Source organism: Aotus nancymaae, unplaced genomic scaffold (assembly GCF_030222135.1).
Source record: "Aotus nancymaae isolate 86718 unplaced genomic scaffold, 86718_ANA_hifiasm-v0.15.2.pri h1tg000019l, whole genome shotgun sequence".
NCBI classification, from domain to species: Eukaryota; Metazoa; Chordata; class Mammalia; order Primates; family Aotidae; genus Aotus; species Aotus nancymaae.
The window spans coordinates 33,843,770-33,871,157 of record NW_026988431.1 but is presented as its reverse complement, the minus strand read 5'-3'; the positions used below and the strand labels follow the sequence as shown (position 1 = coordinate 33,871,157).

The 27,388-nt window shown below is 41.8% G+C and overlaps 1 long non-coding RNA gene across 1 annotated transcript; it reads right to left on the bottom strand.

The window, feature by feature from the left end:
* Positions 1-71: 71 nt before the first annotated feature.
* Positions 72-27,388, bottom strand: LOC105716546 (uncharacterized). Its single transcript, XR_001107301.2, has 3 exons — positions 27,308-27,388; positions 23,678-23,835; positions 72-537 (listed from the first exon to the last, which is right to left on the bottom strand). It is a non-coding gene; the product is annotated as an uncharacterized LOC105716546 (long non-coding RNA).

Sequence of the window (27,388 nt, the reverse complement as noted above, 5' to 3'; positions counted from 1 at the left end):
GGTGGATCCTCCAAGACTCACTGTGAGGACTTGCCACCGCTTGGAAATGCAACATCTTCATTCGTCGGCAGTGAGCAGTTGCATTACTGTTGTTTGAGTGGGTTGGTTGGTTGGCTGGCTAGTTGATTGGTTTTTTAGCAGAATTACTTGGTAAGTGGCAGGCAAAGACATCGAAAAAGAAAAGTAGATTCTGGCAAGCACCTTTACCAAGGATAGTAGACCACACATAGCCAGTCACGGATTTTCAGATCCCTTGCTTTTGCTGTAGATGTTACTTCTGACTTTGTCACCTTCAGACAATTCTGTCCTCCGTTTCACCCTACTCTGGCTTAAAGCTCCCTTCACTTTTCTTTCAGATACCTGCCTTTTTTTAATCACCTCCCCAGACACCTGTCAGTTCTCTCCAATCCAGATCATTGTCTTCCCTTGTTTTTGCAATTGCGAATTTACCTATATGGTTTCTCCCAACATCCTCTGAGGTGCTGCTGACCACTGATTTTATTTTCCACTTGCTTTCCTTAACACCTTTTCCTGGACCTGGACAATCAAGATAAATGCGTATTAGATTAAATAGTAAACAAACAACATTCCAATGTAATGCACTGGACCTTTTGGAAATGTTTCTACAAATAAGAATTTAAAAATTAGTGAAAGCAGTATTTAACGAGAGAAGGTAGGGAGGAAGTTGTGACACTTTCATTCCAGCAGCAGCTTGTACAATGACATTCTACGAACTTTAACCAATGGGTATTGCTGAATTTCAGGGCAGTCTGGGCTTCACCTTGATTTCCTCTCAGGGGGACTCATTCAACTTCACAGCATGGACATTTGGTCTAATTTATTTTTGACAGTTTTTTCATGTTCTTGGGCCCATCACCCTGAATTGGCAGTCGTTTTTTCTTAGTACTATTTCCTTAATGTCTTTTTTACTATAAAGAAGAGAAAATATTACAGATAATGTTGTCATATCCTTTGATCCCCACTCTTCTCCTCCATTCCCAGGAGATTCACATCATGACATGAAGATGGTGGATATCATTCTAGTTAATATATGAATGCTACATATACATGTGTATTGATATAAATAAGCAATGTTTATGTTGTTTTCTGGACAATTAAATTTACATAACTACCTCATATTCTCCAGTTTACTTTTTTTTTTGAGATAACTTATAAATATGTGTAGTTCATTTCTTCTAAAAATTCCAGTATACATTATATGAATGTCATCTTTTATTTGTTATTTATTTATTTGTTGATTTATTGGAGAAAGGGTCTCATTCCGTCACCCAAGATGGAGGGCAGTGGCACCATCAAGTGGCGTTGAACTCCTGGGCTCAAGAGATTCCTTTGCCTCAGCCTCCCAAGTAACTGGACTACAGGTGCACACGGCCACATCTAGCTAATTTTTTTATTTTTATTTTTATTTTTTTAGAGATGGAGTCTCACTATGTTGCCCAGACTGGTTTCAAGCTAATGGCCTCAAGCAGTCCTCTTGACTCGGCCTCCAAAGGTGTTGGAATTACAGGAGTGCACTGCTGTACCTGGCCTCAGATTTATTTTTATTTCTTTTTTGGTTTGGGTTTGTTTTTGTTTGTTTTTTTTTTAGATACTACGTCTCTATCCGTTGGAGTATAATAGTGCAATCATAGCTCACTACAGATTTGAACTCCTGTGCTTAAGCAATTCCTCTCACCTCAGCCTCCCAAATGGCAGGGACTACAGGCACAAACCACTATACCCAGATAATTTTTTTAATTTTTTGTGGAGAGAGGGTCTTGCTCGGTTGCCCAGGCTTATCTTGAACTCCTGGACTCAAGCGATCCTCCTGCCTCCCAAAATGCTGGGATGACAGTCATGAGTCACTCTACCCATCCTCAGATTTCTTAAATATGACACCAAAAGCACAATCCTTAAAGAAATATTCTGGCCGGGCATGGTGGCTCAAGCCTGTAATCCCAGCACTTTGGGAGGCCGAGGCGGGTGGATCATGAGGTCAAGAGATGGAGACCATCCTGGTCAACATGGTGAAACCCCGTCTCTACTAATACAAAAAATTAGCTGGGCATGGTGGCACATGCCTGTAATCCCAGCTACTCAGGAGGCTGAGGCAGGAGAATTGCCTGAACCCAGGAGGTGGAGGTTGCGGTGAGCCGAGATCGCGCCATTGCACTCCAGCCTGGGTAACAAGAGCGAAACTCCGTGTCAAAAAAAAAAAAAAAAAAGGAATATTCTGATGACTTGGGCTTCATCCAAACGAAGAACTTTTGTTCTCCAAAGGCACTGTTAATGAAAATGGAAAGACAAGCCACAAATGGAAAAAAAAACATATCACAATGCAAATATTTAATAAAGGACTTGTGTGTCTAGAATAATAAAGAACTTTCAAAATTGAGTAAGAAGGTAATAGGCCAGGCGTGGTGGCTCACGCTTGTAATCCCAGCACTTTGGGAGGCCAAAATGGGTGTATCCCTTGAGGCCAGGAGTTTGAGACCAGCCTGGCCAACATGGTGAAACCCCATCTCTACTAAAAATATTTTTTAAAAGTTAGCCAGGCATGGTGGCAGGCACCTGTAATCACAGTTACTTGGGAGGCTGAGGCAGGAGAATCGCTTGAACCTGGGAGGTGGAGGTTGCAGTGAGCCATGATTGCAAATCCAGCCTGCGCAACAAGAGCAAAACTCCATCCTAAAGAAAAGGCAATAAAATCAAGACATTTAAAAATAAAACCTCCACAATGACTAGCATCAAATCAAAGATTATTAAATATGTGAATGAGCAGGAAAATGTGATCCATAAACAGGAGTAAAAATAGTTGATAAAGTTCCTTATATTTTTTTATATTAGCCCTTTATCAGATGTATTGTTTGCAAATATTTTCTTCTAATCTGTGGGTTGTCTCCTCATTCTCTTCTTTCCTTTGCTGTATGGAAGCTTTCTAGTTTGATTCTATCCCATTTGCTTATTTTTGCTTTTCTTACCTGTGTTTTGGGGTCATATCCAAAATACTTTACCTAGACAATGTCATGAAGCTTTTTCCCTCTGTTTTCTCCTAGCCGTTTTACAGTTTGGGGTCTTACATTTAAGTCTTTAAACCATTTTGAGTTGTTTTTTATTTCTTTTCTTTAAAAATAGAACATATTTTCTTTGCCAAATTTACTTCCCAATTGTTTGTTTGTTTGCTTGTTTTTTGAGATGGAGTCTCACTCTGTCACCCCAGCTGGAGTGCAGTGATGTGGTCTCAGCTCACTGCAACCTCTGCCTCCTTGGGTCAAGGAGTCCTGCCACCTCAGCCTCCCAAGTAGCTGGGATTACAGATGCAAGCCACCATGTCCAGCTAATTTTTGTATTTTTTGTAGGGAAGTGGTTTCACTCTGTCGCCCTGGCTGGTCTCGAGCTCGTGAGCTCAAGCAATCCACTCACCTCGGACTCCCAAAGTGCTGGGATTACAGGTATGAGATGTCATGCCCAGCCAAGTTGAATTTTTTTAGATGATATGAAACAAGGATCCAATTTCATTCCTCTGCATGTGGATAAACAGTTTTGTATCTGCACTCCCATGTTCACTGCAGCATTATTATGAGTAGCTAAGATATGGAGCCAACCTATGTATTTATCATTATATAAATAGGTAAAGAAAATGTAGTATATATACACAATGGAATACTATTCAGCCTTAAAATAGGAGGAAATTCTGTCATTTGTGACAACATTAAGAACCTGGAGGACATTATGATAAGTGAAATAAGCCAGGCCCAGAAGGACAAATGCCCTCAGATTCCACATATATGCAGAATCTAAAACAGTTGAACTTGTAGTAAAGCAGAATAATGATTACCAGAGGCTGGAGGAGGAGGGTGGATGGGGAAAAGGGAGATGTTAATCAAAGGGTGCACAGTTTCAGTTAGACAGGAGGAATAATCTTTAGTGATCAGTTGCACAGAATGGTGACTATAATAAAAATGCAATGTATTTTTCAAAATTACTGAAGGAGTAGGTTTTTAATGTTTCATCACAAAAAAATAAGTATGTGAGGTGATGAATTTGTTAATTAGCTTGATTTAATCCTTCTACAATGTAAACATATATTAAAATATCCATTGTATCCCATAAATATATATAATTATTATCTGTCAATTAAAAATAAAACAAAAAATTGTTGGTAGAAATCAATGTAGATTAACAGAAATGATAGAACTAGCAAGCAAGAACACTAACAGCTATTATAAAGATGCTCAGTATGCCCCAGGATTTTAAACAAAACCTAAACAAAACAAAACAAAACAAAAACTAAGTATAATAAGGACAGGATTAAAAATATAAAAAAAGAACCTAATGGAACTTCTAGAGATAAAAAATATAATATATGAGATGAAAACTTTATTGGATGGTAGTAAATACTGCAGATGAAAAAAACTAAGAGAATGTAAGACTTACAATCAAATCTATCAAAACTAAAGCACCCAGAAGCTGAAAAAAGAAGTAGCTTTTGCAATAATATCAAGCCATCTAACATACATGTAATTGGAATCTCAGGAGGAAAAGAATGGGAGGGAGGGGTGATTTTGAAGTTCAGTGAAATCTATAAGCCTCCAAATATAAGAAGTTCAGTAAGCCTCAAGAGGGTAATCATGCATACACACACATACACACACACACACCAAAGCATATAGTCAATTTACTGAAAACTGGTGATAAAGATGAAATCTTTAAAAGTATCCAAAGGAAAAAAAAAGACACATTAAATAGAAAGAAATAAGAAATATAACAGTTTTCTTATCAGTAACAATACAAACAATGTAATGACAGTTTTAAAGTGCTGAAAGAAATAAAAACTGTCAAACCATAATTCTAAATCCAGTAAAAATACCCTACAAAAATGAAGGCAAAATAAACTTTTCCAAGAAAAGAAAAAGCAAGAGTATTTTTCATAAGTCAATTTGCCCTATAAAGAGTATTAATGCAAATTATTCACTTGAAAGGAAATGATACCATATGGAAATCTGGATCTACACAAAGGATTGAAGACCAAAAAAGGCAAATTATGGATAAGCGTAAAAAGATATTTTTCTCATTTTTAATTTATTTAAAGGATAAATGATTGTATATAGCAAAAACAGCCAAAGTATATTGTAAAGATTATAACATACATAGAAGTAGAGTATGACAACCATTACTGGAAGAACATGAGGTAAAATAGAAGTGCACTGGTGTAAGTTAGTACAATATTATTTGAGGAAAGACTGTGGTAAGTTAAAGGTGCATATTGTAACATCTAAAGCAACCACCAAAAATTAAAACAGAGATAGAGCTAGTAAGTCAAAATAAGACAAAAATGAACTTCTAAAAATTACACAACTATTCAAATAAAGACAGAAAAAGAGGAGAAAAGGAATAAATAACTGATGGGAAAAAATAAAATAAATACCAGTATGATGGGTTTAAAATCAAATCAACAATTATATTAAGTGTAAATTTTCCACCAAGTCCAAGTAAGACGCAAAATCTGAAGAAGTTACGTACTATATAATTCCATTTTTATAACATTTTTGAAATGACAAAATTTTAGCAAAAGGGATAGTGGTTTTCTACTTTTACTCAGGCGCAGCTGGGAGGAGAGAGTTGGATAACACAAATAGTACTTGTGATGGAACTGTCTTGTATCTTGACTGCAATGGTGATCAGATGATTATACACATTAAAAAACACAGAACTAAGTGTATGTGGGTATACACACACACATACAAATGAGTGCAGGAAAAACTAGTGAAATTTGAATAAAACAGATAAGTTATCAATGTTAACTCTGTAGTTAGTATATTGTGCTATAGTTATGCAAAATTTCACTATTAAGGAAAATTGGGTGAAAAGCTTACATGAGCTCATGTATTATTTCTTACAGCTGTATGTAAATCTATAGTTGTCTCAAAATTAAAAATTGAAAAAAGGAAACTATATAAATTACAAACGTATTCAGCCTCATTAATCATCAGGAAAATGCTAGCAATGTTTTATATTGATCTGGGTGTTCATCAGATGTGTGGTTCACTTTGTGATCATTTGTCATGATCTATACTTATGATTCATGCACTCATGACTCATAGTTTAATTTAAAAATTTTATTTTTATTTTATTTTTTTTTTTTTTTTTTGAGACGGAGTTTCGCTCTTGATACCCAGGCTGGAGCGCAATGGCGCGATCTCGGCTCACCGCAATCTCCGCCTCCTGGGTTCAGGCAATTCTCCTGCCTCAGCCTCCTGAGTAGCTGGGATTACAGGCACGCGCCACCGTGCCCAGCTAATTTTTTGTATTAGTAGAGACGGGGTTTCACCATGTTGACCAGGATGGTCTCGATCTCTTGACCTCGTGATCCACCCGCCTCGGCCTCCCAAAGTGCTGGGATTACAGGCTTGAGCCACCGCGCCCGGCCTAAAAATTTTATTTTTATAAGTAGTTATAGTAACATCAAAGTAGAACTTTAGAATTTTAGAATTAAAGAGGAAGCTTTCATGCGACTTAATTCATTAAGAAGACATAATCCTAAATTGAGTATGCGACTAATAACAGAGCTTGGAAGTAGATGAGTCACAAAAACTGATACAACTGAAAGAAGTAGACAAATCCTTGGAGATTTCCATGGAAATCCATGGAGTTGAAGATTTCACATTCCTCTCTCAGTTATGGATTAAACAAGTAGAAAAACAGTAAGAATTTAGAAGAGTAGAAAAACACTATCAATCAACATGACCTGTTTGACATCTCTAGATAACTGTACCCTGGGGCAGAAAACACTATCGTTACAAACACACCTATAACATTCACGAAGATAGACTATATTCCAGGATGACACAAGTCTCAATAACTTTAAAGAAATTAAAACCAATCAAAGTGTGTTCTCTAAGACAATTAAACTTGAAATTAATAACAAAGATATTTGGAAAATTGCCTAAAATATTTGTAAATTCAACAGCACACTTCTAAACAACCTATAGAGCAAAGAAGAAATGACAGAGAATTAGAATATTTTTAGCTGAATGACAATGAAAACACAACATAGCAAAACTTGGGAGATGAAGCTAAAGTCATGCTTAGAGGGAAATGTGTAGTATTAAATCCTTAAAAGAAAATATAGAAGGATCTAAAATTCATAACTGAAACTTCTATCTTTAGAAAGTAAGAAAAAGATAATCAAACTAACCCCAAAATAAGCAGAAGGAAGAAAATAAAGATGACTAAAAATCAATAAACTATGAAATGGATAACCAATAAGGAAATAAATAAATCTGGTTTATATGTGATCAATTAAATTGATAAACTGAAAGTGGTTAAGAAAAAAGAAGATATTGCCAATATCAAGAATAAGAGAAAACTAATAAATATCCTATAGACATTATAAGAATAAAGGAATATTTATTAACAGTTGTTTGTTTGTTTGTTTTTGAGACAGAGTCTCGCACTGTTGCCTGGGCTGGAGTGCAATGGTGCCATTTTGGCTCACTGCAACCTCTGCCTCCCCGGGTTCAAGTGATTCTCCGCTTCAGCCTTCCAAGTAGCTAGGATTACAGGCGCCCACCACCACGCCTGGCTAATTTTTTGTATTTTTAGTAGAGATAGGGTTTCACTATCTTTGCCAGGTTGGTCTCAAATTCCTGACCTTGTGATCCACCCACCTTGGCCTTCCAAAGTGCTGGGATTATAGGCATGAGCCACTACACCCAGCCTATTAACAGTTTTACGTCAGTAAAATTGACAACCTAGATGAAATGGGCAAATTCTTAAAAGTCACAAAATTAGAAAGCTCACTCAGGAGAAATAGATAACATAAACAGTCTCTTTTCTATCAAAAAAATTGAATTTATAATTAAAAGTTTTCCCAAATTTAAACTTCAGACCCAGAGAACTACATTAGTGAATTGTAACAAACACTTAAAAGAAGTCAAAACCACATCTGCATACACTGTTCTGGAAAATACAAGAGAAGGGGAAACTCTCCAACTTTTTTATGAGGCTAGTGTTACCCTGATACCAAATCTAAACAAAAATGTTACAAGAAAAGAAAACTTCAAACCAATATCTATTATAAACATAGACATAAAAATCCTTATTAAAACTTAGCAAATTGAATGCAGCAATTTAGAGGAAAAAAAGATAATTTTTCACAACCAGTTGGCATTTATCTGAGGAATGCAGGTATGGTTTATCATTTAAAACTCAATAAATAGAATTTACTATATCAAGTCTCTAGACAAAGAGACCATATGATTTCCACAATACATTCAGAAAAAAAGTTGACAAAATTCAATATCCAGTTGTGATTTTTAAAACTCTAAGAAAACTAGGAATACAGGGGAATTTCCTCAGTCTGATAGAGGTCATCTATGAAAAATCTACAGATAGAATCATAATTAATGATAGAAAGACTAGGTGTTTTCCCCCTGAGATTGGGAACAAGGCAAAGAATGTTCTAAACAATTTTATTTAGCATACTAGAGGTCCTTGCAAGGGTAATAAGGCAAGAAAAAGAAATACATGGAAAAGCAATATAGATTGGAAGGGAGGAATAAAACTGTCTTTCTTCACAGATGACATGATCAAATATGTAAGAAATCCTAATGAATCCACAGAAAAACTTCTAGATATAATAAGTAACTTCAGCAACATTTCAGGTTAGAAGGTCACTATTCAAAAATCAACTGTATTTTTATACACTAGCAATGAACAATTGGATACCAAAATTGAAAATTAACATTCAAATTGTATCAAAAATATTAACTACTTAGAAATAAATTTAACATGACATATGCAAACCTGTTCATTGAAAACTACAAAACACTGCTGAGACAAACTTTTAAAGACTTCAATAAGTTGAGAGATTTATTATGTTCATGGATTGAAAAAAAAAATCCTTAAGATGTCAATTCTCTATCATGTCAGACCGATCTACACACTTAACACAAGTCAAAATTCCAGTAAGTTTTCATATACATTACCCAGATGATTCTAAAATTTATATAAATTGCAGAGTACCTAGTATAGCTTAAAAAAATTGAAAAAGAACATAGCTGCAGTACTTACAGTACCTAATTTCAAGATTTATTATAGGGCTATATTAAGCAAACATTGGTGTAGAGACAGACATAGGAAATCTCTGGAACAGAACAAAAGAGTCAAGAAATACACCCAGATATATACACAATCAGAGGATTTTTTTAAGGGTACTAAGGTAATTTTTAGGAGAGAAGGATACTCAGGTAATTTTTAGGAGAAAAGATAGTCTTCTCAGGCCGGGCGCAGTGGCTCACGCCTGTAATCCCAGCACTTTGGGAGGCCGAGGCAGGTGGATCACGAGGTCAAGAGATCAAGACCATCCTGGTCAACACGGTGAAACCCCGTCTCTACTAAAAATACAAAAAATTAGCTGGGCATGGTGGTGCGTGCCTGTAATCCCAGCTACTCAGGAGGCTGTGGCAGGAGAATTGCCTGAACCCAGGAGGTGGAGGCTGCGGTGAGCCAAGATCGCACCATTGCACTCCAGCCTGGGTAACAAGAGCGAAACTCCGTCTCAAAAAAAAAAAAAAAAAGATAGTCTTCTCAACAAATGCTGCTAGAACAAGTGGATATCTACATGGGAAAAAAATTGACCATGATCCTCACTTTACAAAAAACATTTAATAAATATAAATCTTAGCCTTAAACATAAAATCTAAGACTATGAAACGTCTAGAACAAAATTTCTTGATAAACTCTTCATGACCTCAGAATAGGCAAAAACTTCTTAGTTTAAGAAACAAAAAGCAAGGACTATGGAAAACGAATAGAAGGAAACAATTGATAAATTAGACAATCAAAGTTTAAGATTTCTGATCTTCAAAAGACACCATTAAAAAATTAAAAGGCAATTCACAGACTAGGAGAAAAATATTTGCAATATATATATCTAACAAATGACATGTATATAGAATATATATTTTTAAAACTTTGCAATTTATTAATGTGACTAAAATTATAAAGACTGGAAATATCAAGTATTGACCAGGAAGTGGGAGCAACAGGCAAACAGAGAAAAGCATGCCTTGCAGCCATTAAGCAAAGGGAGAAAGGAAAAGGAATGTATCTACCAACTCCTTCCTGTCTCTCATTTGTCCAAGTTTACCCCATGGAAAATTAACTTCCCCACACTTTTCAACTGCATCATCTCTCCCATTAGGTAGCCTTTTGGGAAGACAGACTCCACACTCTTTAATGTAGTGTCTCATCTGAGTCTGGAAGTGACAGGAGGATCCAGACAGTCCACATATGAGGCTGGTTAGCCTCAGTTCAAGACACAGTGCAGGATGGAATGACTTTGGTCACCCATAGCCATAGTGATGGCAAGGTAGAGAAAGGGATTAAACATCCAGGGGCAGATGAGGCTGAGAGTCTGAGGAGATCCATAAGAGGAAATAATACAATTATGATATCTACCTGCATTTTCACAGAAGTTATATTTCTGTGAATACATTATTTTAAGATACAATACATTTAGATTTGTGAAATGATGCTAGTCAGAAAATTTTAAAGGTAAGCCGGGCGCGGTGGCTCACACCTGTAATCCCAGCACTTTGGGAGGCTGAGGTGGGCGGATCACCTGAGGTCAGGAGTTTGAGACCAGTCTGACCAATATGGTGAAACCCCATCTTAGAAAAAAAAATTTTTAAGGTAAAATAACTGTGGTTGAGTGGTCTTTACTCCTTCAGGAAAGTAGCAGTGATACTACCCAGCATCTCCTTCCCTGTAACAATGAAATGGAGTTCATGAATCTTCTGCAAACTATTCAACAGTTGTGTGCACTTTTATTTTCCTTTCTAATTGTGATAAATGTGACTTACTCTTTACAAATTGCCATTAGATCTAATTTTTCCCAGTCTTGGATATCCAAGTCTTTCTCTTAACTTTTGATTTCACTCATCCAGCAACACTGAAAGGGATAAAAAATTTGCTGCATATCACTTTCACCATGAGGTTCTTTAATGAGGAGACATTAAAGAACTGGATTGCTGCAGAGCTGAGAAATCTGCAGCTCTCCAACCATCAAACATCTGGCACATCACATTCAGAAAGCAGCTGGATCCTATGGGATATATTAAACTAAAAAGCTTCTGCACAGCAAAGGAAACAATCAACAAACTGAAGACACAACGCATAGAATGGGGGAGGAAAATTTGCAAACTGTTTATCCGATAAGGAACTGATACCCAGAATATAAAAGGAATTCAAACAACTCAACAGTAAAAATAAAACAATCTCATTAAAAAGTGGGCAAAGGACATGAATAGACATTTCTAAAAAGAAAGCACATGCCACCACTCGTGGCTAATTTTTGTTTTTATTTTTATTTTTGTAGAGATGCCCAGGCTAGTCTTGAACTCCTGGCCCCAAGTGATCCTCCTGCATCAGCCTCCCAAAGTGCTGGGATTACAAGTGTGCGCCATCACACCCAGGAGGCTATAAACTAAATAGAGAGGCATGAAGTAGCAAAAAAATAGCGCTGGGGCAGTGCTTTCCAAAGTGTGGAATTGATGCCACTGGTGGCAATGGCAAGGATGATTTTAGGTTTTTAGAGGAACAAGCCTAATGCTTTTGTATTGTAATGTATATCAGAAAACTAATCGCATGAAATCCCTTTTTGCACTACATAGTATTGCTTTGAATAAGGCTGAAAAAGGCAGCACATGAAAAAAGTCAATAGAACAAAATGTATCAAGTAAACATTTTTAAAAAACAAATACAGTAAGTACAAATAATCCCTGGATATGAAAAATTGGTGAAGGTAGTACACAGGCTAGGAAGACTGGAATTTGGGGAGCATTGTGCTATAGAATAGAATCAGCTGTATATATGTGTGTGTGTGTCTACGTGTGTGTGTGTGTACATCTATGTATGTGTGTGTGTCTATGTGTGTGTGTGTGCACGTGTACACGCACATGCATTTGTCCACACATACAATGGAAGCTCAGGAAGATGATGAAAAGGTCACTGTCTTGTCTTAAACCACAGAAATGTATTTTCTCACAGTTCAGGAGGCTAAACCATTCTTCAAAAGTTTAAGATCAAAGTGTCAACATGGTTGGTTTCTGGTGAGGGTACTCTTTCTGGCTTGCAGACAGCCGCCCTTCCTTTTACTGTGTCCTCACGTGGCTTGGAGAGGGAGCACACAAGCTCTCTACTATCTCTTCTGATGACGGCACAGATCCTAACATGAGGGCCCCACACTCATGACCTCATCTAAACCTGATTATTTCCCAAAGTCCCTCTCTCTAAATACCATCATATTGGGGGTTAGGGGTTCAACATACAAACTTAGGAGGGGGATACAATTCAGTCATAGCTGTCACAGTGGTCTGCAGCAGTCAGGAAATGCCAGGGAGGGGCACTGAGCTGGACTTATGAGGATGGGCTAGAAAGAAGGAAAGGAAGGGAGGAAACTCCCTGGCCAGGGGAACACCCTGAAGGAAAGAGCACCTCTGTATGGCTCATATGGAAAAGTAGGAGCTTGTTCTGGTTGGGATTAGGTGTCTGCCCCCTCCTAAGGACCCTCTACCAAGGAGGCAAGAGTGGGTCACTGGGGAAGGTCAGTATGCAGGTCAGAAGCGGGAAATCCTCATGAGCTGAGCAGTCAGAGGGACAATATGCAGGATCTAAAGTCTCAAGGATGGCCAGGATCTCACCAGAGGACAGAAAGTCCTGGTGACAGAATGCCAGCTGAGGAAGAGTGGTGGGGTAAAAGAAAGCTGTCCTATGCATGGGCAGGCGAGAGGCCTGAGCAAAGCTGATGCAGCTCCATCTGGGCCCAACCTGGCTGTCCAAAGGGCCTTGGATACCAGGCCTGGGTTGAGGTATCATCCTGAACATACCTTCTAACTTTCCCCATCACTCAGAGTTCGAAGGCTTGCCTCTGTCCTGGTTATTACACAGCTACTGTCCCCATGTCACTAACTGTATTTCGACTCATAGAAGTCATGGGACGAGTCTAATAGCTCCTGGCTTTTAGCCAGGGCCTCAGTAAATGCCTTCCGCATTGGTTTTCCTGAATCTTCAGGCCTCATTCTGTGACCCTGGACCACTCTCAGGGTTTCTGAAGCTGCTCCAGGGTTACAGAATCCCAGAGGACAATACCTAATTGGCAAGGTGGTTCCCGTCCCTGTGGTGATCCCTGGACTACAAAGAGGCAGGGAACTCCCTGTGCCCCATAGGATCAGATAATTACCCACTAACACACTTCAAAAAAGAGGAGACGAGCAAATAGCCCACATAAAAATGGGCAAATAATTTTAATAGACATTGCTCCAAAGAAGATCTACAAATGACTGATAAGCTCCTGAAAAGATGTTCAACATCCTTAGTTATTAAAGAAATGCAAACCACACTAGAATGGCTAAAACTAAGAAGACAATCAGTAACAAGTGTTGGTTAGGATATAGAGAAATTGTAACTCTCACACATCGCTGGTTGAGTTGCAAAATGGCATAGCCACGTTAGAAAACAGTTTGGAAGTTCCTCAACATGTTAAACAGAGTTATCATATGACCCAAAATTTTCACTCCCAGATATATACCTAAGAAAAGTCAAAATGTAAGTCCACACAAAAAACAGTACACAAATATTCATAACAGCCAAAAAGTGGAAAAAAACCAAATGTCCATCAACTGATGAATGGACAAACAAAATGTGATATAGCCGGACAATGGAATATTATTAAGCAGTAAAAATGAGTGAAGCAATGATACATGCTTCAGCATGAACAAACCTTGAAAATGTGATGCTATGTGAAAGACGCCAGGCAAACGGCCACATACAATGGATTACATTTATATGAAATGTCCAGAATACATAAATCCATAGAGACAGAAAGTAGATTCCAGTTGCCAGGAGCTGGGGAAAGGAGGAATGGGGAGTGGATGCTAACATTTATGGGTTTTCTTTTGAGGTGATGAAAATATTCTGGAATTAGAAGGTGGTAATGGTTATACAACTCTGTGAATAAACTAAAAATCACTGAATTATATACTTTTAAAAGGTGAATTTGTGGTATGTAAATTATATCTCAATAAATCTAATATTTTTAAAAAATATAAATAAGATCATCTCACTCTCCAACTTACAATCATGATTTCTCAGTGGTTTTAGAATTAAAACCAAATTCTTTACCATAATTCAAAAGAAAGAGAGAAAAAGTAGGAAGCAAGGATCTAAGGAATAAGTTACAGGCACAGAATCACAGGATCTGGTCCTGGAAGAAGAATGGTATGAGCACCAGGAGAGAAAACATAACACAGTTCAAAATGTGTTTTGAAATAGGAAAAATTTCTCAGGGGAAAACTACTATGAGAAAATATTACTTCTCTTAAAACAGATTGCAAATTTAAATGAAACCTTCAAGATTAGGGCAGGAAGGCAGTATTGTCTAGTTTAAAATGCAAATGTGGGTCTATATCAATGTACAATTTGGAATCCAAATGAAAATAATTTTGACTTTTAAAAAAAGGGAGAAAACACGAGTTTACAAACTCAGATTCTTGTCCAAGATGCTCTGCTAACAGATTGGGTATCAATCAAGGTCTCTGTGCTTTAGTTTTCCCTGCTGTAACAGGACAGTATATGGCAGCATGCTTCTCTGAGCAGGTTCATTAGCTGGTATGTGTGCCCAAAAACATCCAGCCAGGGAATCATTTGTCTCCCTGTTCCTACTGAGACCTGGCTCTAATAGGAACTCTCTTCTAAGCTGAGTTCCTTTTAAATCCATTCATCAGACTGAGGCCTAGACTCTGCTGCCATCACAGGCTCAAAGCCCTGCAAGCTAAGCCTTCGTGGATACAGAAGTCCTACCCACAAACACAGACAGGACTGAATGACAGAACCGTCTGCGCGTGTCATGCTTATTAGAAGGGGTTTTCAGGCCGGGCACCATGGCTCACGCCTGTAATTTCAGCACTTTGGGAGACCAAGACAGGCGGATCACCAGAGGTCAGAAGTTCGAGACCAGCCTGGCCAACATGGTGAAACCCTATCTCTACTAAAAATACAAAAATTAGCCTAGCGTGGTGATGGGTGCCTTGTAATCCCAGCTACTCAGGAGGCTGAGACAGGAGAATCGCTTGAACCTGGGAGGGAGAGGTTGCAGAGAGCCGAGATCATGCCACTGCACTCCAGCTTGGGCTACAGAGCTAGACTGTCTCAGAAAAAACAAAAAGTCAGAGAGGGGGCTCTTCAGACATTTACTGGCATTTTTCTTCCTTTTCATGTCAAACTGGGGAAGACTCCAGAAGATTACCGTTTATTAACCTGTGGCCCTCTAATTCCACTCTATCCTCTAGCAACATATCCATCAAACTCTGTTTCCCTAGAGACCTGGCCCATCAGCATATTATGCCCCCTACCCTAGGCCTCTGGATGCTGCATTCCAGAAACTTCCATGCCTCCTCCACCTCTGGCCATGACTATATGGGCAAGGGCTGAACAGAGAACTGCAATAACAGCATTTAATGGTGGGCACCTGCTATGTAGCAGGCACTTCTCAAACATGATTTCTTTCAAGCTGCTGCTAGCCCTATTCTTAACCTTCATTGGACAGATGATAAAACTGGGGCTCACAGGATGTTAAAATGGGGTGCATGTCTCACAGCTCTTAACAGCGAAGCTACACTGTCTGCTATGGTCTGAATGTTTGTGTGCCCCCAAAATTCACTTATTAAAATCCCAAGGACAGCTCTCATGAATAGGATTACTCCCCTTATAAATGAGGCTCCAGAGAGCTCCCCTGGCCCCTTCCACCCTGTAAGGACACAGCAACAATGCATCAGCTATGAAGCAGGAAACAGACTGAGACTTCCCAGCATTAAGAACTGTGAGAAATATATTTCTGTTGTTTATAAGCCACCCGGTCTCAGGTATTAGGTTATAGCAGCCTGAAGGGACTGACACTGTCTCTAGTGAGGCCCTAAGAGACAGAGCCCAGAGGGACTCTCCCTAGAGAGAGTCCCCTGAGTATCCTAATACATATCCCCTCCAGACTCCACTGCCCAAAGGCAGGAAGGCATTATGACTCCATGCAAAACCCTCCCTGGAGACCATGAGGCAAGGCCAAGGGAAAGGGCAGGGAGAGGAAGAGTGGTCAGGAGGGCACCAGGAGCCACACAGAGGAGAGAGCTGATTTAAGCTTAAAGAAAGGCTTTCTGACTGGAGAAGTAAGTCTTAGGCGCACAGACTCTGGAACAATAGAAGTAACTAGCCATCGTGCTTCCTTTAGCTGCTTCACTCTGGGCAAATCCCTCCTCCTCCTGGGACCTCATTATCCCCATCTGTCAAATGGGCAGGTCAGAATGAAAGACTTCCAAGGACCCTCCCAGCACTATCTCTTGAAGCTGAAGCTCAGAAACAGGACAGGCAGGCATAGAGGATGGAGAGGCATGGGAAAGGCCATGAGAAGCAGAAGTGAACAGAAGGGCAATGCACCTGGCTAACTCATGCTCAGCCTTAGGACTCTCCCAGGTGTCACCCCTTCCAGGAAGTCTTCCCTGACCCCGCCGTCTTGGTCCTCTTCCAGTCTTACTTTTACCACTCAGTCAGTGCCCAGAGCAGTGCCTGGCCTGGACTGAGGGAATATTAGCGAAGGAGCAAACTTTTGAGGGAGAGAATGCATGAACAAAGCGAGCTGAAGCCCCTGTGAGGCCGGCAGGTGCCAGGAAAGCTCCGTAGAATTGGGCTGACACGGTATGTGAATTAATGATGTATGGGTACACAAGGGAGTGAGCTGATGAAAGAAGGACTGAGACAAGGAAGCCACCTCCCCAGAAGGGGGCTTGGGAGGGCCAGACCAGCTGGTTGGTTCTGGAAGTGGTGCCAGGGGCTGGGGCCCAGAGGCAGGTTCTAGAAGTGGAGTCCTGAGTGCATGCCAAGTGCCCTGAGGTCCAAGTCAGGAGCTAAGCATTGGAGGGAAGCATGGAGAAGCCAAAAAGCCAAAGAGAGTGAAGGAATCTGGGAAGATGCCCTGCACCCCAACTCTAGCCTGCTAATGCCTACTCATACTTCTAAGGTCAGCTTGCTTGCCACTGACTGCTGGCACAAGGTTTGTTCCCCCATTCCAAGCTCCCAAAGCCCCAGTGTGGCCCTTCCCCTCCTTCCATCATAATTTTAGTTGAATGACTGTTTATTGGGCATCTGATTTCTTTCCCCATGGGTTCTATGAGCTCTGTGATAGCCTGATCAGCACCGAATGGCCATTTCCCAGCCCTGGTCCCTAGGCCTAGTAGACACTCAGGAAATATTTGTTGAATACAAGAATGAATGAATGAAAGAGAGCAGAGATGGTGGTCTGGAAGACCTCCAGAAGCAAGGTGGTCCTTTCAGGGTCCCAGTGGAAATCAGTCCGCAGGTCGGGAGAGGTAGCCAGGGTGCATTTGGCTGCCACGTGCCTGCCACATTGACCGTGATCCACAGGAGAGGGCAAAACCAGGCAGAAGGATGGCCATCTAAAGCCTCTCAGCACACTCCAAGCAGCAGTGATTCTTTGTCAATGATCCTTTGCCCTGGCTTGAGGGCCAACCCGGCATTCAAGGGAGCCTGGGAAATTGTTTCAACCAGCTTGCCTTGCCTAACATCATGCCAGCCCCATTTTCCCACCCTCTCCTGTGGTTTAGTGATTAGGGAGCTTGCCTGTGGCTCGTTCCCCATCACACAAGCCCAAATGAGCTGCATTCTTCTCCAATTCACACATGGAACCAAAACATCCTGGGCCTGGTTTTACTTTCCCTTGTAAGCCCTTACGCTTCCCTGACCGAGGGTCCTTCTGAAATCCTAGAGGTTTGTTCCCAAGTGGTGTATTCCACACACAGCCTGAAGTGGGATTACAGCGGAGATAAATAAAAGATTAGTTTCCGAGTTTCAGGACTAAATAAAGGATCAAATTCTTGGTGATTGGGAGATAAAAGGAATTCTAGGGTTTGTTCATGGATGAACCAATTCAGAAGCAGTTTGGGGCAGTGGGTGGGACCAGGAGCTCAGTTTTCCTTGGGTCTTTTTTTGGGTCTCCCTCACTGCCCACCCTGGCCATCTGGTTTCACTTGTGAGACATGCTGCACAAGCTAGGGCAGCAGGAAGCCCAAGAAAGGAGGCTGGTTAGAGTGTCCCACCCAGCTGGGTACTTAACCAGGGATGGCTGAGCATAGGAGAGGCTTCCATGTCCCACTGGTATACAATGGCCAGGTAACAGTTCATTTCTCTGAAAGGTGTTGCATGGCAACCATTTTTCCAGATCATCACTCACAGCCTAGGATTAAGGAAAAGCAGCCCTCTGGCACAGAATATACTGACTGTTGTTTTTCCTGCAAGTTTAACAGTGTCTTGCTTGTCCCTAGGGCCTGATGGATTTGGTACAGGGACTCAGAAGGAAGAGTACAGAAGATTCTCTGAAGTGGAAACAGTTGAGACTCTGAATGGGAAGGTTGCACCACAAAAAACCAAGGAGAAAAATAACTCAAGAAGCACTGGCTCTGGGCCATGTAGTGGTCTGACAACCACCAGCTGGTGTTCTAAATTCTGACCCCTGCAAAACCAGAGAAAAAGTAGGCTGTGCCCATCAAGCCCTGTTTCTGAAGACAGCAGAGTCCAGCACGGCCTACTTCCCAGGTGGCTAAAGAGCACAAGTCTCCTCTCTTAAAGTATAAGAGTTCGGTTGGCCGAGAATTTAATGTCTGTAGGACAGATAACTCCCCCATTGGTTGGGATAACTAAGGGGCTTGCTCCAGTTGGATTTATGTTAACAGGATTGTGCATATAGTAGTAGTAACAAAGAAGGATGGACATCATTTTAAGAGAATTTATGGCACTATTGTAAGCAGAGTTCACATGTTAACTCATTTAATCACTTAAGAAGCCCATGAGGTTAACAGAACTTGGCTGCTGTGGAAGAAAGGTCCTGAGAAGAAAGGAAAAGAAAAGAAGAAAATTTTTTTTAAATTTTGATTCATTTTGAATCAAAATTTACTGGGAATTCAAAATCCAGCTCTCTCTCAATAATTCATGAAATCAGCCTGAGTAATGAGGATGATGATGACAACAATGATGATTATGAATGTAAAGCAAAGTAACATCATTAAGAGTGTTTTTTTTTTTTTTACCAATTGTCTACATATGCAAGATGCATTATCACACACTGAAACGTAAAGATGAAACATTTCCATTTCCATCTAGTACGTGGGTGTCTCCAAAGATTTCCATGCTTACCAACATGCAGGAAAAAAATTCCCCAACATGACATTTGTTTTTCGCTTTCTACTCAGTCGTTTTTGGGAACCATGTAGATAGCCAAACTCGCCAGAAAGCACTCTTTGTCTTTCTGTCTGTCTCCATCTCTCTCTGTGTGTCTCATATACACACACACACACACACACTCCACCTGAGCTGCAGAACCCTGGCTGAGTCCCTGCCAGCCACCTCCTAGCTGCCCTTCCTAAAGGATCTGTGTCTCCAGCTTGTGGATGGAGCTGGAGAGTGCACATGAGCCACACAGGATAGTTAAGGATGAACAGCATTGGCAGCCTACACCCCAACACTCCTATTTTACTTGGGATAAAGGGGAACTGCCCCTAACCTGGCTGCTTGCTGTGCGGGCCACAAGGGTCAGAGCACTGAAACCTAAGAGCGTCAGTCACTGAGCACTGAAATCTCAGAGAAGCAGCCAATGAGGGGTTGAGGGGGCAGGCACAGTCAGCCTTCCCGGTGACTCCCTCACTGGTCCAGAGGCTCTGGGAACTCCAAAATGCCATCCTATTCAACTCCTGGTGGACAACTGCAACAAACTGAGGCCTCTCCATTTATTTTACCTTCCATTCTGAGCCTCCCAACTCTGAAGCCCTGTTTCCCACACCGTGGTTTCTGGACCACCTTCAACAGAATTCCCAGGAAAGCCTGCTGAAATTGGGCATTTCTGGGTCCTAACCCAGGCATCCTGGATCAGCTTCCTGAAGCCGAGCCCAGAACTCTGCATGTTGAACAGGCTCCCAGAGCAGCATTGTGCTCCATAAAGACTGAAAACCACATCTCTAGAGACGTAATTGATAGTGTTGTAGTTCCTTCCATTTTTACAGGTTTAATATTCTACCATACTTCAACTGAACGAAACTTCATGAAGGACCAGCTTCAGGCCAGGCCCTGTTCTAAGCACAGTGCGACAATGACAGGGATCCAGGACTTGCCTTTAGGGAGGCTACAGTGTTTTGGGTCTCACAACAATGCGAATGGCGAGAGCCTATGTAAGGACTCCCTTTTTACAAATTAGAAAACAGGTCTCAGAAAGTGTAAACAACTTGCCCAAGTTCACAGAACTGCTAGATGTGGCTAGAGCTATAATCAACTCCCCTCATTTCAGACCCATGCTCTTTGCACTGTCCCACAGAGCAGTAAAGACCCAGATGGTAGAGTCAGAATAACAGAGACGGAAGGGTCCTTAGACAGCAAACTGTTTCAGGAAAGCTATTGGAGCCACGAGGTTCCAGTAGTCATTTCAACTCTAACCATTTGATAGTGATTACCTCCATGTGTTGGGGAGAGCTCTGCAGCTACATCCAGTATCACCAACAAAGATGGTGCAATTGATTAATCACATCTTTAATGGGTGCAGAACCAGGGAGTGGCTGCACCTATACCATGTATGCACATTGGTCCTGTATATGGACACATCCTCCATTTTATTGATGGGAAAGCTGAGACCCAGAAAGACAGCAGTTGCCCAAGTCTCAGAGCTGGAATTGGACTAAAACCAAGGTTAGCCTCAATTCTGGTCAAGAGCTCCTTACACTAGCCAGTGCTGCCTTTCCCGTGCAGCCAAGATGATTAAACTGAGAAATGGTATTCATGCTGTCAGGAACCAAGGACCTCCTGACATTGGTGCAAAGGGTGCTGTAAAGCCTAGAGGAGGGAGAGGATGCTGAAGTGGTAGAAGAGATGGTCCCTCCCATTTCTTCCCTCCTAAACCAAGAGGTGGGACCGGGGGAAGAAACTTATATTACTGAGCCCTCACCTGTGCTAGGCACTGTGCTAAATATAATACGCTGGTGATCTCATTCAATTCTCACAGTTTCCCTGTGTGGGAGCTCCATTTTGCAGATAAGGAAACAGGGTGAGAGAGGTAAGTGACTGGGCCAAGCTCACATTACCCAAGTGGCTAACTCAGGACAGGTTCCCAGGTATTTGTGGCTCTATGTCCTACCCAGGGCTGCACAGGGGTGTTTAGAGCGTAGGCTTTGGGTCCAAATTGTATCACATACTAGCTCCAAGACTTCAGAAAGTGCCTTAACCTCTCCTCTTTTCTTGGTTTCTTCATCTGTAAAAGTGGGAAGTTACAGTGCTTAGCTCAGAAGGCTATTGTGAGGATTAAATGAAATAATAGGCCAGGCATGGCGGCTCATGCCTGTGATCCCAGCACTTTAGGAGGCCGAGGCAAGCGGATCACAAAGACAGGAGTTTGAGACCACCCTGGCCAACATGGTGAAAGACTGTCTCTACTAAAGATACAAAAAATTAGCCGGGCATGGTAGTACATGCCTATAATCCCAGCTACTCAGAGGGTGAGGCAGGGGAATCGCTTGAACCTGGGAGGCAGAGGTTGCAGTGAGCTGAGATCCCGCCATTGCACTCCAGCGTGGGCAACAGGGCGAAACTCCATCTCAAAAAAATAAGTAAATAAATGAAATAAATAAATGAAATAATACATAGGAAGTATTTGGCCACATCTGGCACATAGTAATTGCTCAATAAATGGTAGCTTTTACTATTGTCCTGACACTACACTGCTCCAGACATATCACCTGAATCCCTGCAATCCTATGCTGGCCTGAATGTCCCACCTGGAGAAGACCCCATCTTGAGATCCTCTTAATTCATTTCAATTTTCCTACAATTGGATTTTAGGACCCAGAGCCCCATATGCAAATGTAGGCAGGTACACGGACACACAGAGGAGCGTACACATAATCAAGAAGTGCACATAATCACAGGGGAGCATTTCATTGGAGATGTTAGGAGCCCCATCACCCACAGGCAGACTCACCTCAGAACAACTGCCACAAGATGGCAACCTAAGAGGTAGCTGCAAATCGGCAGAGCTCTTCTGAGCCCGACCACACCCTGAGCGTCTCGGTCATTGAGGCCTGGCTGTGCACAAGAAGCTCTTGGGAACACATGCTGCTTTCCTGACCTCATTAGGGAATGTTGGCACATCAAAGCAGGGTGGCTGGGATTTTAGCCTAGGAAAATGAGGTATCTGCGCTTTTGTTTACTCTTTGGTGGCCAAGAACAATTGATGAGTTCCTTTCAAATGCTTCTTTAACAGATTCAGAGTCTCAAAAAATATATTTAGACAAGATGGGTTAGTAAAAGGGACAACAAATAAAACTAATTGAATCTGTAAGATATATGCAAATAAGGAGCTGCTGGCTGGGGACACTGCAATCTGTCTTATGTCTTCCGATGGCATTTAACCTGTAAAATATGTGGGTTCTAAATCTGGGCCTTGCTTAATAAGATGGCAGTAAAGGACAATGCTGTCTATTTTCCATTTTTGGAAATCAGATCCAAAGGAGTGATGAACTTAGAGGAGCTGAGAATTCACCTCCAATGGGTTCCAGCATATACCAGCATCTCCCCTGACCCTCAACCCAGGAAGGAGGGGCACTTCCACCCTCCATTCATTCCATTAGCTGGTATTTATTATGTATTTCCTGTTGCCAGGCACTAAACTAAAAGCTTTATATGCATTATTTCATTGAATCCACCTCACAAAACCTTATGCAAGAAACATATAATAACTACCATTATGATCCCTATCTTATAGATGAGGAAACTGAGGTTCAGCAGTATTAATTTGCCCAAAGTTCTTAGCCAAGAAGTGACAGATACAGAAAGTAGATGTAGTCTCTCTGACTCAAGTACTTAATTTCTAACTACTTCACAGCCATACCTCTGCCCCCTACCAGGGAAATCCTAAGAACTCATAAAGACCCAGATAGGTGATGGTGGGGAATGCCCTCAAGGGCCTTTCCATCCACTTGGGGACAGGAACAACAAGTCGGAGTCGCCACAATGACACGGGTAGTTTTCTTGGAGAAGCGTCTTAGAAAAGGAGGTTCAAGAAAAGGCATGAAGAGCCCAGGGCCTGGGGCTTCTTCCCATGGCCCACTTTTGCTAGAATCCCACAGACACACCATTTTGGCCAGTATTTCACTGGAACAGGTGATAGGGGAGAACTGAGCCATGTTCTGATGACACAGGTGGCATGATATAATCTTGACTCGACCTTGCTGGCTACCCATGGATGTCCTGCTTCAGAGGTAACACAATCTGTCACCTCAAGCAGGAGCTAATATCAAGAATGGAGTCAGAATCATCATGTTTCCCCCTGTGAACTGCTGTGACCAAGAGAAGCACTTTCAAAGGGCAGCTGATAAAATTGCTATTTTGACCCTCCTTTTAGCTGAAAACCAGACACCATCAAAATAGCTTTTCTTTTTATTAGCTGCATTATTGGAGAAATAGTGAGGGATTGATTTCATAATTGATTCTCCAAATAAAGATAACGTCTGTTGAGCAAGGAAGCAAGAGAAGGGCTGACTGAGGACGGTTGTAAGTGTGTGTGTGCACTCACCTGCCCTGTCGTGTGTCCACGTCTCAGCTCACAGCATGTGGTTCCCTCAGACCCCTTTGCTCAACCTCCATAGACAAAACTTCTTTGCTCCCAGACTTCATGGAATGCAAAGTCATCTAAGCACATCGTCCTGATTTCAGCTTCATGATTTCATCGTCCTGAAAGCAGCAAGCCATAATGAAGCAGTGATTATATCAACAACCCTCAAAATGAATAAAAAGTTTAAAACAAGGTTATTCACTTGACAAATATTTACTGAGGGCCAAGTAAGATGCTGAGGATACAAAAAAAAGCTAGTCCCTGCCCATACACAGTATATAAGCTAGTGGGGGAAGCAGATGTAAGTCAAATCATCATGTAAGCAAAAATAAACTACCAAAAAGTAAAAAATTAAAAGAATAAATTACCAAAGATGATGATAGCTTGACTAGTGAGGTGGCAATGAAGATGAAGACAAGAGGCCAAGATGGACAGGTCCTTAAAAGTACTAAAAGCTAAGAAGACAGGTACTAAGAGGTGTTGGTGATGGACATGGGCAGTGAGTGAGAGGGAAGAGTCAAGTATGATTCCTGGTGCCCGGGCCTGGGAACATGCAGAAGGACCAGGTTGGGGGTAAAAGCAGTTCATGAGTTTAGTCTTGGCCATGTGAAGCCCTAGATGCCTTGGCATGATCCAAGTGGAAATGTCAGGTGAGTCACTGGGTTTGAGACTCCAAGGACCAGTCACAACTGGAAACAAAATTTTGAGAGTCAGGTGGTGATGAAAGCCCTGGATGTGAACACAGTTGATGGGTGAGAAGATGGGCTGGAAAGAAAATCAGGTGCAGAACTGGGTCCTGGAAAACTCCACCACTGAGCTTGGTGTTTCCCTGGTAACAAAGATCCCAGTCATTTTGGTACCACTGCGATGTGATGATTCCCAGTTCTGCCACTGACCCTGTGTGTGCACTCCGAATCCAGTACTTAACCTGTCTGAGCCTCCATGTCCCACACCCCACACATGCTTTGTCAGTCTTTAATCTCTCCCCTTTTACTAACTCCCTACCCATGCACAATTCCTGCCTCGAAACACCTCCTTCACTCCCAGCCCCCACCCCAGCCTGTCAGTGAAAGAGAATGAGAGCTCCAGAACCAGCTGTTTTCCCTTCTGAGAGGTCCTCAGGCCTGAATGCTCTTTGGAATCACCAGGGAATTTAACAAGATACTAATGTCCTGGCCCCACCCGGAGATGCTGATGTCGTTGGTCTGGGTGGCCTGGGTGGTGTGAGTTTTTCAAAGCTCTCCAGGTGGCGCTAGTGTGAAGCCAGAGTTGAGAATCTGGGCTTAAAACCAGGAAAGCTGGGATCACCCAAACTGGCCAAATCATTCCCTGGCTTTGTACACAATGCTGTGACAGGAAGGATTTCTCCAGCATTGCAACTGGCAGCAGTAGCCAGCTCCCCACAGGACAAGATGTGGAGCTTCAGACCAAGGCCATCTTTGGCTCAGGAAGAGGGCACTATTCATCTCAGATTTAGGAACATGTGACCCTTAGGGGCCAAGAGCCTAGACTTTGGCATCAGACAGCGAGTCCTAGGTCCTCTTACAGGCCTGGAGATTTGGGCCATCACTGAGGCTTTCTGAGCTTCAGTTTTCTCCCTGTAAGAAAAAGAACACAGTATCCAGCAGCATAGGAGTGTCGCAAGAGGGACTTGTTATAATCTCCATACGCAGTACTAGCTCATAGAAGCTCTCAATAAATTGTTATGGGTGTGATTTTTATCAGCAGCACAGTTCCTCCTTCCTCCCGTGAGTACCTTCTCTTCTCCCTCCTCTCTTTTATTATCTGGACACCCCCTTGGTTCCCCAAAATGTTGAACAGGCTAGTGTCATAGGGCATGTCCAACAATAAAAATACAATAACTACCACTTTTTAAACTTCTATTTTAGGTTCAAAGGTACAGGTGCAGGTTTGTCATATAGGTAAACTTGTGTCACAGGGGTTTGTTGTACAGATTATTTCATCACCCAGGTACTAAGTATCATACCCAATAGCTATTTTCTTTTCCTCTCCCTCCTTCTACCCTCCATCCTCAAGTGGGCCCCAATGTCTGTTGTTCCCCTCTTGGTGCCCATGAGTTCTTATCATTTTTCTCCCACTTAAAAGTGAGAGCATGCAGTATTTGGTTTTCTGTTCCTGCATTAGTTTGCTAAAGATGATGGCCTCCGGCTTCATTCATGTTCCTGCAAAGGACATGATATCATTGTTTCTTATGGCTGTGTAGTATTGCATGGTGTGTATGTACCACAATTTCTTTATCCAGTCTGCCACTGATGGGCATTTAGGTTGATTCCATGTCTTTGCTATTGTGAATAGTGCTGCAATGAACATATACATGTATGTGCCTTTATGGTAGAACAACTTGTATTCCTTTGGGTATATACCCAGTAATAGGATTGCTGAGTCAAATGAGCTATGACTTATTAAGCATTGACTCTGTGTCAGTCTTTACTGATGGTTTAGACTTTAGCACAGATGCTCACACCAATGGCATGAGGCAGTAATCATGACCCCATCTTCATGAGGTTCTGGAAGTCTAAGCAATGAAGTTGTGACACAGGTAGGCAGTGGCAACTTAGGTCTATCTGGCGCTAGAGACAGAGCTATTCCTGCCCCTTGTACTGCTATTCTGGTTCACAACTTGCTTATTGGTCCACTTTATACTTAGATTATTTTTAAATTATAGAATCTTATTTTAAACTCTGGAATGGGTAGTATTAAACAGCTCCACAGGCCCTTAGAGATCCACAGGTACCCCTACATGCTTTGGGAAACATATGAAGCCAGTTCTGATGCTCTCAAACTCCACTCCAACCAGAGCAACCCTACTTTCATCTATTGGGAAAACCATCAATTTTACAGATGAGGAAATTTTCAGTTAGTTAGAGGCAGGGTCCTCTCCTCCTCCCAGAATGCAGAAGGCGCATGACTTTCCCATTCCAGAGCTCGCTCCATGGTACCAGGCCATCATTTCTGTAACCATAGGGGCCCTTCCTCTGCCTGGTGGGCTGCCAATAGGACACAAAGAGGGAGCACCCCCACCGCAGAGCCAGAGGCTTCACTGCCCTGTTTATACTCGATTCCCGGGTCACTCCGATCAACCCCGCCGGCTGTGGTGTCAGAAAGTGCAGACTTGTACTGAGCGCTGGGTCACCCTGAGCCCCCTGTTTATTTTCCTTCCTGGATACATTGGTGACTCGGTGTTTGAAAAGCTCCAACAAGGCTGAAACAAGAGTTCGCAGGAGAATGGACAGTCACCTCGAGGAGGCCTGCTGGTGATTTGGAATGTCCCTTTAGAAGGCTTTTTAATAAACTTTGTTTGTATCTGCCTTGATGAGGAACACATTTGCTGGGGACCGTGAGGGATGTTTGGTTTCAAGCCTTCCTTTTCTTGGCCTTAGAAGTTCTTGGTGGCAGTGGCTGCCTGCAGGCCCTTGGGACTCCCCTGTGGAGCACTGACCTGCCTCCAGCTTTGTCCCAGTAACTTTAGTCGTGCTACACTCTTGGCCTCCAGTGTCCCTGATAAACTCCAGAGCAGAAATTACAGGGTCAGAAGGTTTGAAAGTTCAACAGGAAAAAAGGTCTCATTACCTTTTTAAGAAGCTTCCAGGCTTAGCTCTGAAATTTGTTTTTTCAATCCATTCAGCAATGTCTTTGACTCCTGCCTCTCCT